At 37.9% G+C, this 13,922-nt stretch overlaps 1 protein-coding gene across 3 annotated transcripts in view; it reads right to left on the bottom strand.

Annotated features, from left to right (window-relative positions):
- LOC139967889 (uncharacterized) overlaps positions 1-13,922 on the bottom strand; it is a 130,775-nt gene that overhangs the window by 65,321 nt on the left and 51,532 nt on the right. The window contains exons 1-2 of one of the 3 annotated variants that reach the window (XR_011793179.1): positions 6,947-7,786; positions 5,320-6,320 (exon numbers count right to left, since the gene is read on the bottom strand). The exons of 1 other annotated variant lie outside the window; for it this stretch is intronic. The gene's annotated coding sequence lies outside the window, so the exon portion shown is untranslated. Of the gene's footprint in view, positions 1-5,319; positions 6,321-6,946; positions 7,787-13,922 lie in introns of those variants that run through there. One more of the 3 variants, XR_011793180.1, reaches the window with a different exon arrangement.

Below are 13,922 nucleotides of genomic sequence, written 5' to 3'. Positions count from 1 at the left end.
AATTTTTCAGGACTTTTGCCCGAATTTCTTGTCCTCTGGAAATTTGGGGGGGGGGGTCAGTCTGCCCCCTGCCCCCCCGCCTCGTACGCCTATGCCTGTGCAGTAAGGAGGATTCGAGCAGCTTTTCCATCTGAACAGTATGAAGGGTTTAAATTACCAAAACTGTGAGAATGTGGACTTTGTATGCCAAGTCAAACTATCATTTTTGCAAAGTTTAATGAAACAGGGTTCAGTCCTGTCTGTTTTGTGGCTGAATGGTGAACATTTTGGAATTCCAGGATACATTTTTCTGGTTCATGGTATTAACTTCAATCTTGGATGAAATTTTACATTTTCAAGTTTGGGAAGTACATAACAGTAATAAATAATAAAAACTCAAGTTAAATTTTTGTATGTATTCTCTCTTTTAACAAAAGCTGTAACTTCTAGTAGCCTGCCAACAAAATCTGGATGATTGAAATCTCAAATATACTTGGTTAAAATAGAAGAACAGGTTGAATAAAGTAGCCTAAACCACTATGTCAAGGGGATCTTTTAGGCTTTCATTTAAATAAAAGTGTATTGAAAATCAATCTGAAATTGTTCATTAATCCATGGAATATCAAGGTTACTTGTTCATAAATGGAACAAAAAAAAATCACAATTTATCACATGTGGGGGGGGGGGGGGAACAAACAGCAAATTTCTGTCAATCCATTTCGCGAAAAACAAAAAATTGGCAACATGTTTGAAACACCAAATATTAAGTCAGCATGAAATTGATATGAAGTCTAAGCTCTCTAGAGAGGAATACTAGTCATTGGAACTTTTGTTTAAATATAATGTTATCATTTAGTTACAATGGAAACCAGATGCAAGTAAAACTTTAATGTAAGACTTTAGCAACTTCCCTAAAGGCTGGTAGTGACCTGTTAATTAACACTGCTCTGCAGCTGTGCCAAAACATCATGTGAACAGACAATTCACAGAGTCGATTGCTCCCCACTACAATGAAACAAAATTAGAAATTGGGAGGCCATCAACCACTTCAGCAAAGCTTTTGAAATCTGCTTCGGTGTTGTTTTATGGCATCCTCATTGTTTGGATGAACATAGGAGCTTGCAAGTGGTGGTGGCTCTTTTCGGACAGGAACAGGACACTCCTCTCCCAGAGTTCCACTTCTGCAGAAGTTGTGCAAGCAGTCAAAAAGTTACCATACGTAATCTGTAGAATAGTAAAGATATGAAGAATAATATAATAATAGTTCATAAAAACATACCATTTAGATAGAGGCATTCCAATTACTCCATTTCGGTCAATAGTCATGGCACAATGCACAGTTGTCAGTCAAGTCTTTGGATGCCCAACTAAGGCGACAGCTGATACACCTCGATTGGTGTGGATACATGGGTCAGGTTTTACCTGACAACTTGTGCCTGAACTTGTGCCTGATGTAGTAAAGTAAACATGTGGACAGAGTAACATACTGTCCCATCCCCTTGTAATCCCTCGTAAAAGAGTGTATAAGATGCAACTTTCACCATTTGTATTCAGTAGCAGATATCCAGTCAAGTGAAGATATAATATACCCTGTTAAATGCAACTACTTGTTTGTGCCTTTATTTCTTGTTCACATACCGCTGTGACAACTCTACCAGATACAGCATATATACGCTAATTGAAGAAAAGACTGATGGCCTCACCACACATTCCAGACTGCCCCACACTGTGTTGGTGTCAAAATTAATAATGATCCTCTTTCCAGAAAGTGATAGCACCAATTGATTTGCCAGACTAATCTACTATCAACCTTGAAAATTACCTTGAAGCGTCATCTTTGTCATGTTCAGATTCATCAGATGAGTGAACTGATGGAGTGTAGTCCGTACTACCTGGCAGTTTTTCGGTGTATCCCGATGAGGATGCCACTGCAGCAGACGGACCATCATCACCACTGTGAGATGGCCCTGGTTGCTTTGATGGTGTTCTTGTCTCTGTTGGTCCAGTCAGCAACTTCAATGGTGGTAGGGGGACCAGTGAACACTGGACTTCTAAATGTGTTACATTCGCTGAAAATTAGAATAAACGCTTATTATACCACACTCATACAGTAGGCTGCTCTTGGACAGGGGTCAGCTGCCTAGATGGTTCTCTTATCTTTTCTCAAGGAGAGCATATCCTCCTACTTTATGTGGCTGCAAAAATATGGGCCACTCACACCATGAGCATTGCAAATGACGAACAGCTGGGTTTCATATAGTATAACTACAACCTCCCTTCTCTCAGTAACTATAGATGTAGCCTATATATTTTCCTGTGAAGCCATCAGGTATAGCCTCCTCAACCACTCTCGTCAGGCAGGCGGATATGATGGATAAAATTCAATGTATGTTATCCCTTAGTTAGCCTGCCCCGATGTGCAGTTTTAATTGCTATTTTGCTTTCAACAAGTACTGTTTCTAAAATTTTGGCCCCTGTACTCACTTCTGCTATAGAATACTCTATGGATGTATGAAAGTTTTCCATTCTTCCTTGTATTACCCTAGCTTACACTCCACCACATTTCCACCCCCCCCCCCACCATCCATCACTCTATTTATGCCTATTTATGGGGACCTTTTGGGCGTAATACTGCTGCCTCCTTTTTGTCTGGTAGCTTGCCCCCCATATACATGCCTCGATGTTTTACTGGTGGAGATTCCTTGTATCCCGTTCAAAACTGACTACTGAAATCTTTAATGCCTGTCACCACCCTCCCCCATTTCCCAACTGTTTTTCGGTAATTACAAGCACATGTATAAGATCATGCTACCTTTAGATGGAGATGACATTCTGCAGAATCATACCTTTGTATTTTCACTGCAGTTGGCTGGGGAACAGCTTCTAGATTAATCTAAGTAGTGAAAATTGGGAAAGAAAATAACAAGGAAGTTATGAAAGTTCATTTAAGAAAGCAGTTTGATTTTTTTGAAAGCATGTGCACCTGTCACAAGCGTTTCCTCTTGTAACAAAAATTGCAGCCCTACTACCAAAAATGGCAAATAAAAGGATGTCATTTACTGTGCAACATATGAGCCATGACTCTGAGTATGAAGATAGGTGGGAGCACATTATTTAGCAAAATGACATGTAAACATCTGATGCTTGTCATACTGGATTCTTCATGATGTACCACTGATCAAATGCTTTAGTAAGCTCTATAGCCTACGGCTAACTTTATCGTGGCCATACCTAATTTAGGGCCTAACTAACTGAACGAAATTATAAGAATTAGCCTACTGTACGTTAGAAATAATACTAAGTTAGTCCTTGTAGTAGGCCTAGGCCAGAAAATACACTTACTCTTTTCCGATCCAGCTTCGCAACTACTGGTCTACTTGTTTCTATATCTCCTCGAGATTTGAAGATATTTTCTCCAAATAGAGAAGGAACGGCATTGTCTTGTAGACGGCGAGCTGTTGGGATCCAAAGCCAAGTTGCGCGGATAGGCGATAGGAAACGAAACTTTAACTAGTGAAGTGCGTACTGCACACATAAGATTCGCTCGAAGGTCCAAGCCAATCTTTACTTAGGCAGCTAGGCTGGCTGAGTGCACTGGTACTACGCTATCGCTGTATACAGTGTTTGACGAACACGAAACTTTCTTGTACTGCTGTGCACCCATTCTCATGTGGTATTTTGTTTACTGTCCGTGACGTATTGTTTACGGCTTTGATCTCGTTTAGCATATTAGGCCTACTTAGTTTTGGTAACATTGGCGGTTCCCCCCGTGACGTCATTATCTTACGGAATTAGCTTGGTTAATAACTTAATTAAAACAGCAAAGAAACAATCGTGGAACTCCAAATTTGGAGTATAGGGTTTTGATATGTAGCTTCTCAATTGGTGCAAGTTTGAAGGAAATCTATTACGTGTCACTTGACCTTTAAGCGATAAAATGCTACAACACTGCAGTATAGTTGTAATGTAAAGCCAGGTAATATGTTCAAACTAACGTCATGAAGCCATGCACCCGATATTGAAACACACAATTATATGTGGATACAGGTTCTATATACCATAATTACAATGGTGAAAAGCTACAAAAGGAGTTAACTACAAACGTCTACCACCGGGTAAAATTGCCCTACAGTGTACACCATTCTCTTCCTTTGGACATAGTCTAACCATACTTCGACGACACCACGTGTTTATAGGCGTTTCTTATCACTTTTATTTTATTATTTGTGAGATCTATACCATATATAATGGCATGACAACGGGGATGCAGAAACGCTTCTACAATTAGAATGACATGGTCAGGACCATATAGGATCATTGTCCTAGAACCGTTAAAAGTAGCAACACCACCAACTCCACCTTCTATTATACAATGAGAGATCCAGCACCCATGCCAACCATTATACCTGACGAAGAGCCGAACGTTTCTTCACCCCAATTATTCCAACAGCAACGACACCTGTCCCACCACCCACGCGTAGCCGGGGGGGGGGGGGTAGTGCTATCGACCCTCCCAAAAGGAGAAGAGAGAGAGAAATAGAGAGAGGTGGAGCTAGAAAAGATAGAAGAGAGAGAGGGGGGAAAAGATTGGAGAACAACGTATACCTCTCACAAAGTTTCAGGGGAAATTGGAATATCTCATTCCCATTATGACTAAAATTATATTTCATATGCATAATGGTTTATCTAAGACCATTGTCCCAAACTTTTGAAATTTATCTACGTCAGTAGCAGACATAGAGTCACCCTATCGAAAAAAGATACATACCACCAAATTGTACGCATCATTTGTATAGGAACAGAAATCGAACAAAATGTTTCTGATCGTTATTCACTCGATTTTGCCTTTCAATTCTTTAAATGTGATCGGTTGTGTTACAGAAAAAAACTGTCAACTCTTCTGTCGGCTGTAAACTATGTACAACTTCAACAAATCAGTATTAGGCTAATCATACCCAATACTTTGAACAATGTTAATGTAATTTTACATGGTGAAACTTTCGGCCAATTGGATAACAGACTCTAAAGTCCACCATTATGTGAAGCATCAAGGGCGAAGCCTCTGGATCCCACATAGATAGTACATTGACATTTGCAACCATTTTTATAAACTGCATAGTAGTGGTACTTTCGTCATGCCTTGTGCCAAATATCTTGAAGATATCTATAGAAAATTGCATTCACTCAGAGAGAAGACAATATACACCACCAACCAAGTTTTCACTTGCCATTCCTGAACCCACTTTCACTCATTTTTCAATTCCCTCGGCACGTGCAATTTGACCTAACAAACTAAAAACGGGAGTTACAGAATGTTTTTTCTTTTTCAATTCATTTACAGCTGTGGCTCATGCGAAAACGTGGAGTGTGTTTTATAACATATGCGGAATGCGGTTTGGTGATTTTGCGCATCATTTGAAGTTCAGGACAACTTTATATCCAGTCCCGTAAACCTACAAAGTAACAGTTAATCATGCATTGTATTTCACGAACCTCAACTACAAATTTGTAAAAAGTGAAATGAAAGACAATGATGTAGTTATTGCTGGTAGAAGCCGTTAGTGTAGTTTGTTGTTTACCTAACTATGCATATGGTGCAGCAAATAACTTAGATTGTATTCAAATAATTTGTGCTATATCAACTACTCAAATATCGCAAGGTGGTTATCTGAAAGTAGCTACAATAATGTATTCACATGGTAATATTACCGAAACTGCTCCAAATATGCTAGGATATCTAATCATGATCTATTACATTCAAAGTTCAACAAGTTTTTACTACCATCTTGCAAGTATTCATCTTTAATATACGAAGTTCATATAAACAGAGCTATATGATATCACCATATATGCCAAATATCCAAATACAGTACTCCTAGGCTAATTTGTCTATTCATATCCCATGTCTCTTTTATGCTTTTATCTACGGAGAAATAGACCTAATACCCATCTCACGCAACAAGAACTATCAATATTTTCTTTCATAAAAACATGTTTCCAATTCCATAGAAAAATGATAAAATTTACCACAGAAATACAAGCTTCTTCCTTTACACTATGCCATTTCCACATTTGGATTAGTAGGATTGTTTCAGGACTTTATATCAATCCTTCTCAGTATCAAAAATCAGTTATCGAAAGGAAATTTTACCTCTTATTAGATGGTTGATACTTTCCAAGGAATAAAGTTGTAAGGGATGTGACCACCCATAGATATAAGGAACCAGTATTGAAACGTTGTTGGAAAATCAGATATGGTGAGGGATGTGTAGCGGAGAGTTAATCTACATAAATTAATATGCAGAATGTTTTTGTTTAGGTTCAGTCTTTCATAATTTTACCTGTGAATGTAGCAAGTGAAACAAAGAGAAGCTTCGATTTAAGGGTGGAAATGTCGTGATAAATATATTTAACTGAACACAACAACAAAAACTCTTCATGACAAACCTTTTTTGATCATATCGTCTTCATGAGATTTACATTGATTAGAACATTAAACATCACGAATGTCTGAACAAAATTGAGCATTTGGTATCATGAACCTGATTGCAACTTTTTAATGAATCAACTTGCCAATGTTGGCAATACTAACAGAATAACAAAGTAATACAATTTCGTGGACATGCAGGGAGTGTTCTGACAGAAAGCTGGTTGCTATTATATGAGAATGGGAATTAGCCCGAAGTCTTACTTGCATCTTTTAGGTGTCGCACCACAATTAATTTCTCCATTAACTTACACACTAAGTCGTTCTCTTCCAAGGCCACTTAATCATAGATGAAAGTTTTCAACTAACATGTCCTTCCCACCATGTGATAGCTGATAGTTTGTGCAAGTTTTGCCACCATGACTGCTTAGATTTTGAGCTAGACGAGCTCTTAGTTTAGCATAGTGCTCCTCGACCCAACTGTCAGCTCTCGCTGTGGAATCTCGTTGAACCCAAGGTTTTCTTACTGCCTTAAATCACCTTCAATCTTCCAGATTCTTAGACCATCAGTAGTTGATTTCGTCCTCCTCTTCAACATACATGCATCAAAAAGAACGATGATGAATCAGAAATGCCGAACAAGAATTACAGTTTGTCACTTTATAGGGCTCTTTTCAGAGGGCTAACCTTGCAGACGGACTTGCACTACTCTAATTGTGGTACGATACTTAAACCATACTTCTGTGACTGAAACCAAAATATAAACTCGTGCCGTGCGTGAAAAGACCACTGAAGAGAGGCAATACGTTCAAAGTAACATTCAAAAGAGGTTATGATGTCTGGATGATTTGCATTTAGGCTGTAGACACTAGCCTGATACCAGTACGATAGTTAGTGTCATGATCGTAAAAAAAAAATTACGATCTTTTTCACTCCTTAGTTTGGTATTCCTATTCTTGTTTATGTTTTCTCCCTGTGTTTCAGCTCCAAAATGATATCTCTGAGTCGATCTTAATCCACTTTTGACAGATTGCAGACAAAGGCCCCGGTTTGATTGATTAATTGACTTACATGACAATTTGATTGACCTGAGTTGATGCCTGTGAGTTTCGTAACATTGTTAATGGTCTTGCTTTTTGCGCTCAATTCGTTTATGGTACGTGGAAGTATGCTTATATGATGTGTACAAACAAGTAGTGGCGCTATTACGCTAAAGAAAATTAAGTTCAAAATATCCCTTTTTTCTCACTCTTTAAACTATCGACATGAGCACTTGAACTGCAGTAAACTTCACTCTATATCAAGTGGCCGTCGCTCAGAATTCCTAGGATATTTTCACAAGTGCACACGATAAAGATGCGCATGGATTTGTGTGCTTATATGTGCGAAATGGGTAGGAATGAGGGGAGAGAGGGGTGGGGGGTAACACGAGAATGCATGGACCTTTGACCCACCAGTGAAAATTCCTCAAAAAGAGACTACATTCAAGAACCACCATAGAAATGGCACAACACAATGGCAGTTTCAAACAAGATTCTGGTATAAACTCAGAAATGAGGACTGTTATACAATAGACCTACGTGAAGAAAAGCCTAGTCGAAAAATAACAGTGTTTGATACTCAGGTTGCTATTAGTGGGCAACTTATAACACTCCAAAATTATGGCTAATTCTTTAATAATTTCCTTCACGGTTGGTGGAGGGTTCAATGCGTCAATTAGTCGAATTAACTATCGTCCGGGCTTTGTCATCACTACATCGGAGTAATATCACCCTCCCCTTTAACCCCCTTTAACACATTTTTCTAGTTGGGTAACTCTGTTTGGATTAACTATAACTTTCCATAAACCCATAACCAAATTCATACTCCACTCAGCTACCCCCCCCCCCCCCCACACACCACCCTCACCAACGTTATCTTATTTTTCGATTTCTTTTGGGGAAAAAATTTAATAATAGAAATTTCGCAAACTTAGGTGTGTCCATTGAAGTAGGCTTATGTTCGAAGATAAATATAAAGAACGTATCATTTAAAAAGTGTAGCAATTATTTAACTAACACAAAACTATACATTGATTTTTGTTTACCTTCGAATAGCCTTAGATTGACTTTAGATGAATCAACTGTTTACTACAAAAAGTATCCAATTCGATCTTTATACAATTTACTCGCAACTACGAACTATGCTGTCAAACAATCGATTATCCTTTTAAGTAATTCAAGATGGAAAACAACACAAGTTTGCAGATGATGGAGAGCTTACATACAGACAATGGATAGCTTATATACAGACAATGAATAGCTTAAATACGGACACTGGATAGCTTACACACATACATTGGATATCTTTCATACGGACAATGGATAGCTTATATACATACAAGGAGGTTGGAGGTGGTTTTGGAGGTGATTTAAGGCATTTTAGAAAATCTTGGGTTAACCAAGATTTCGCAGCGAGAGCTGACAGTTGGGTCGGGGAGCACCATGATAAACTTTGAGCTCTTCTAGCGCAACATCTAAACGGGCATCGTGGCAACACTTGAACGTGCTATGATAGCCCAATCCAACAGCTTCTCATATGGTGGGAAGGACATGCCAATTGAAAAGTTCTATCTATGCTCTACTGCGGCATTAGAAAGTGACCAGTTTAGTGTGTAAGCCAATTAATTTTCAAGTTAGACTGCGGGCTATAATTCCGATTCCCATATAAAACCAACCAGCTTTCTGTCAAAACGTTCCCCATGCATGTCAATATATAAACAGTGATTAATACCATCTGATGTCACCCGCGGCAGCTAACTGATGTTTCATTTTTTTATATGAATGGTATATACGGTAGACAAAGAGAGCCACGCTCCCGCTGCCATGTGTACTAATTCCCAGAAACAGAGAAAGAAACACACACACAATATGCACACAAAGAAAACACTTTATCTCTTTTCAGTTAATAAAAATAAATGACAAAAGAGAGAATAAACTCCATTACAACACAAATGAATATAATAATATATAAATAAAATCGAGATCCACTTATTACAAGCTATGCTCAAATTAAAGTTCAAAATTATAGCGCGAGGGTGCATAAGACTAACATTTCCATGTGTGTCCGTAATCATCTTCGTCTAGACAACATTGCTTTTAGTATGGTATGCGCATGTGTTTATTCAATCCACAACCATGTTTCGGACAGAAAACATAAATGAAATTCACAAAGACTTTCACGTAACATTTTGACAGTATCAATAAACACTGGTGTGTGGTAATATTGCATACATGTGTGTAAATGGATGTCTTTTGGGGTACGTGAGGATATGCCTCCCAGTTCATTGACACTCAACTTCTTTAATCTCCATGGAGGTCACGAATTATGAAAAATATTAGGGGTTTGTCATGTGCAGGAAGTTAATTGGTAAGAGAAAGCAAATACTAATAACTATAATAAACCACTTTTGTCCTCTCCTAATAAATTGTCCTTTCCTCTTCAAACTTTTACCACGCTTCAATTCTATAAACATCGTTTACTCTCGATACCAATTTACCAAAATAGAAGCTACACATACTCAACTGATATCTACAACTTTATAGAGGAACAGAAACTACGCTACGAGACCTTCTTCATCCTTATTTTGTGATATAATTATATAGCTTTGTCTTTAAAATGACTTCGGAGAATTTCAGAGATCACGCACAAAGATACTATTTTTTGTATATTTAACGTACAGTTTCACGAGATGATTGATGAAGTGAACGCCACAAGTCAACTGTTACTTCTCCACAGGAATTGTACACAATCGGTGCGAATCGTCATTCACCTTTGTCTGCGAGCAAACTTCTATATTAGTCTATACGCGTCTTATCTTATACTTGAAAATTGAAGTGAAAAAGTGATAGTATGTATTGCTAGCACTTGCAAGAGTAGTTGGTCGGTGGATGGAGGGGGGGGGGGGAGGGTGGTAAAAAAACGATCACGAGAACAGCGGCACGTCCTTATATCTTTGATCACCTGGACATGGGACTTTGGGACTGTCAAGGATGTATTGACCAAATGATTAACCGCAAAGGGAATTGGTGAAACGTGAGAAATTAACGGAGATGCAGGTTTGCAAAATATTTACTTTGGTTTTCCGAGGGTTATTATTAAAAGTGCAAAGACCAAACGAGTTTGAAATTTTAACAGTTGAGTGGCTGGGGGATTTCAGACACGATTAATTCGTGAATAATATCTCAAATAGTCACAACCTACGGAACAGAACATTCCTAAGAGAGGGTCCAATCTAATAGCAATACGGTAATACTTTCGTTGAGAGGAGATTCAAAATATTTTTTTGTGGGCAGAATATCGACAAATATGAATGTGAGTGTAGATCACGGAAATATATATTGGTCTTGTTATACTCTAGGACAGAACTGCACGAACGACGCAGTGGCATGGTATAGGTGTGTCCATGCTTTAATTTCACTTAGAGAATCTTTACAAGAATTACTGAGAGAAAACAGCCAACCAACTGAGAGACACCACTGTCATGTTAACATTAGATTCATCAAAATGCATGGAAAACCGCCACGTCAATTAGTTGCAAAATATGGATCAAATCGTAGATTTCATTGTTGTGAGAAAATTTGGCGGAATGTGAATGCACCTGCTATGGATGGTATAGTTTAGGATGCCAAATACATTTACCCGATGAAAGTGCACGTTATGTTCAGAAAAATAATTTGCAAAATATATAGATAGACATTTCTGTATACATGTACACTGATTGTAAGCGCTTTCTCAAATTTTGTCATTGTTGTTTCTTGTTTGTTACATTATAAATAGCTACAAATTTCAGCGCATTGGTGATCTGTTTTTTTTATATTATCATATCAAACATTGGATTATCATTGTTAGTCTATAGGCATTTTAGTAATTCTGTTTTACATCTTTTCGCTGGTTTGAGACTTCTGTCAACAAAGGCTATCGGTCTGTTTTTAATTTCCCAATACTTTTGTAGAAAACCTCCGTCGACGTTATTTTTAGAAAATACAAGGATGATGATTATGATGAAATTGGGTGAAATGTGGCATAATGTAAAAAAAAAATGAGTTTCCATTAAAGTTTTGTCACAAAAGCGAAATAAAGTATAAAGTGTACTACATTTTCATTCAATTGATGTTAACATAGATATAATTTGCGAGCTCAGTAGACTTTTCAAACAGAAAGTTTGTCGTTGAGAATGTGGTTCTTTCTATCAGACAATCTATCAGGTATATAGGATCAGGCAGCATGATTGAAAACAAGTCTTATCTTCTAACATTAATGATATATGATGAAAGTGATGTGGTTCGATCCACTGTTTCTTCCTTCCTTTGCTTCCTTTTCATGAGACACAGCATTATGTCACCATAGAATCATAACCCTAACTTATATGGTTTTACCGTCCAATTCGGTTCTTAGTTCCGCTAAATATATGGACAAAATAAAGATTATTTCTTCAATTAGGGCTTAAGAAACACAATGTTTACAAGGGAAATGAAATAATATCTTCAAAGGCATTCAATTGGTATCACATTTTAGAATTCCCCAAGTGTTTTCTACGTCCTTCGAGAGCCGTTATGGAAAATCGGTAAACAGCAGACTATCAAACTTAATTTGCCTCCCCAAATCTCCCCTCTAGATTTCGAATTCCAAACTTGCGAATCTTACTTTACCACTTCCAAAAATTAAGGCTTTCTGCGAAAGTTTAAAGGTAAAAGAATAATTTATATTAGAAATGTCCCCTTATTTTTACTTTGACCGCTGTCATAATTCTGACTTATGGATTTGTACACATCTTCTTTTGAAGTTGACTTCACAGAGGAGCTTATACAGACTACAAAAGCTATATAACTTGAACACAATTTCGTTCCAACGTTTGTGATTGGATAGCCGATCACTGACGATATCTTGTATTTGTCCAATAAAACCTGCGATTTGAAGGAGGTAGATATACTGCTAACAACTATGGCGATCTTAGACAAATCCTATAACAAGAACTTGGCAACGGCGTCAAGTGAACATCTCGAAACGTATCATGCCAATTACATTGACTCACCGAAAGACAACATTGAAATATACCTTTCAAATTAAAACAGAATATGTTGCGGCAAATTTAGAATTTGGCGGATTCGGTCACCTGCGTGGAGGAGGATCAGTGAAACAATCAAGCCAAGGTGTCTAAACAGGAGAGGACATGTAACATAATAGCAAATTTTTCAAACATCGCTTGCATTTTCATTCGTCCTAAAATAATGGATTAATCATGCAATTTTGTTTTTCTTATATGCTTCGTTATTTCCTTTCTCTTTGCATACAATACAATTACTTCTTTTATTTGTTTTCATCCTTTTTAAAAATTATATTGGTTTTCTGTCAAAATATGAGTTCGGTAGCTTAACGCATATAAAACAATTTTAATTGCCAGTACAGTTTCTGAAGCTTATGCCGCTGTTTACTCTTTGTTCAAAGCACGCGATAACACGTGACAACAGGAGGTTGGGATGACTTAATTTAAAACGATTTGTTATGTTTGCTTAAAATGTACACAATTTGTTCTAACTAAACTCGTTCACTTTTATGAACATTAAATCAGCACTGAAATACTAACTCTGATATTATTTAAAAAGAAAATAGGTTTCGACGACAAAACGCAACTCAAACAATGATCTTTGTTACATTTTTGTCATTTTTCTTTAAATTTAAATGAATAGTGTATGGATTAAAGTAGCTGCCATTTTTTATCGAGTAATAGATCTAATCTATTTTGGCTTTGCATGCAATGAGTCTAGTGTCAGTTTTAATATATTTTACATATTTAACTAATTATTATATAAAGAAAAAGCGGGAGAGGGGAGAGGGGAGAGGGGAGAGGGGAGAGGGGAGAGGGGAGAGGGGAGAGGGGAGAGGGGAGAGGGGAGAGGGGAGAGGGGAGAGGGGAGAGGGGAGAGGGGAGAGGGGAGAGGGGAGAGGGGAGAGGGGAGAGGGGAGAGGGGAGAGGGGAGAGGGGAGAGGGGAGAGGGGAGAGGGGAGAGGGGAGAGGGGAGAGGGGAGAGGGGAGAGGGGAGAGGGGAGAGGGGAGACATAAAAATGAGAGCAAGGAAGGACAACAAGTGTTCCTTCAGCATGCATATGTAAGACTGCTTGTTAGGGCGAAGTAAATCAACGTTGACTGCTATATATCCAGCCATAATACTTTGTGCATTATCCCAAACTTGATAGGTTCACATCTACAAGTAGACATCAAGTTGAATGCAATTTTAGGCAATAAAAGTAATTTGTATAACTGGGTCCTTCCGTTATGACTGTTATCCTAGTGTTCATAACTTTCCATACACCACGTATCATACAAGGAGCTCAACCTATATGTCATAAGGTTAAACCTAGCACCGAGCAGAGTAGACAATGCATTTACTTTTTTGAGCTGATCTTTGGAATTCTTTAACAGACAAATTCTCCTACGATAAAGTCTTCCAAGAAAAACCCTTAAATGTAATCATAC

Source organism: Apostichopus japonicus, chromosome 5 (genome assembly GCF_037975245.1).
Source record: "Apostichopus japonicus isolate 1M-3 chromosome 5, ASM3797524v1, whole genome shotgun sequence".
NCBI lineage: Eukaryota > Metazoa > Echinodermata > Holothuroidea > Aspidochirotida > Stichopodidae > Apostichopus > Apostichopus japonicus.
This window is presented reverse-complemented; position numbering and strand designations above follow the sequence as displayed.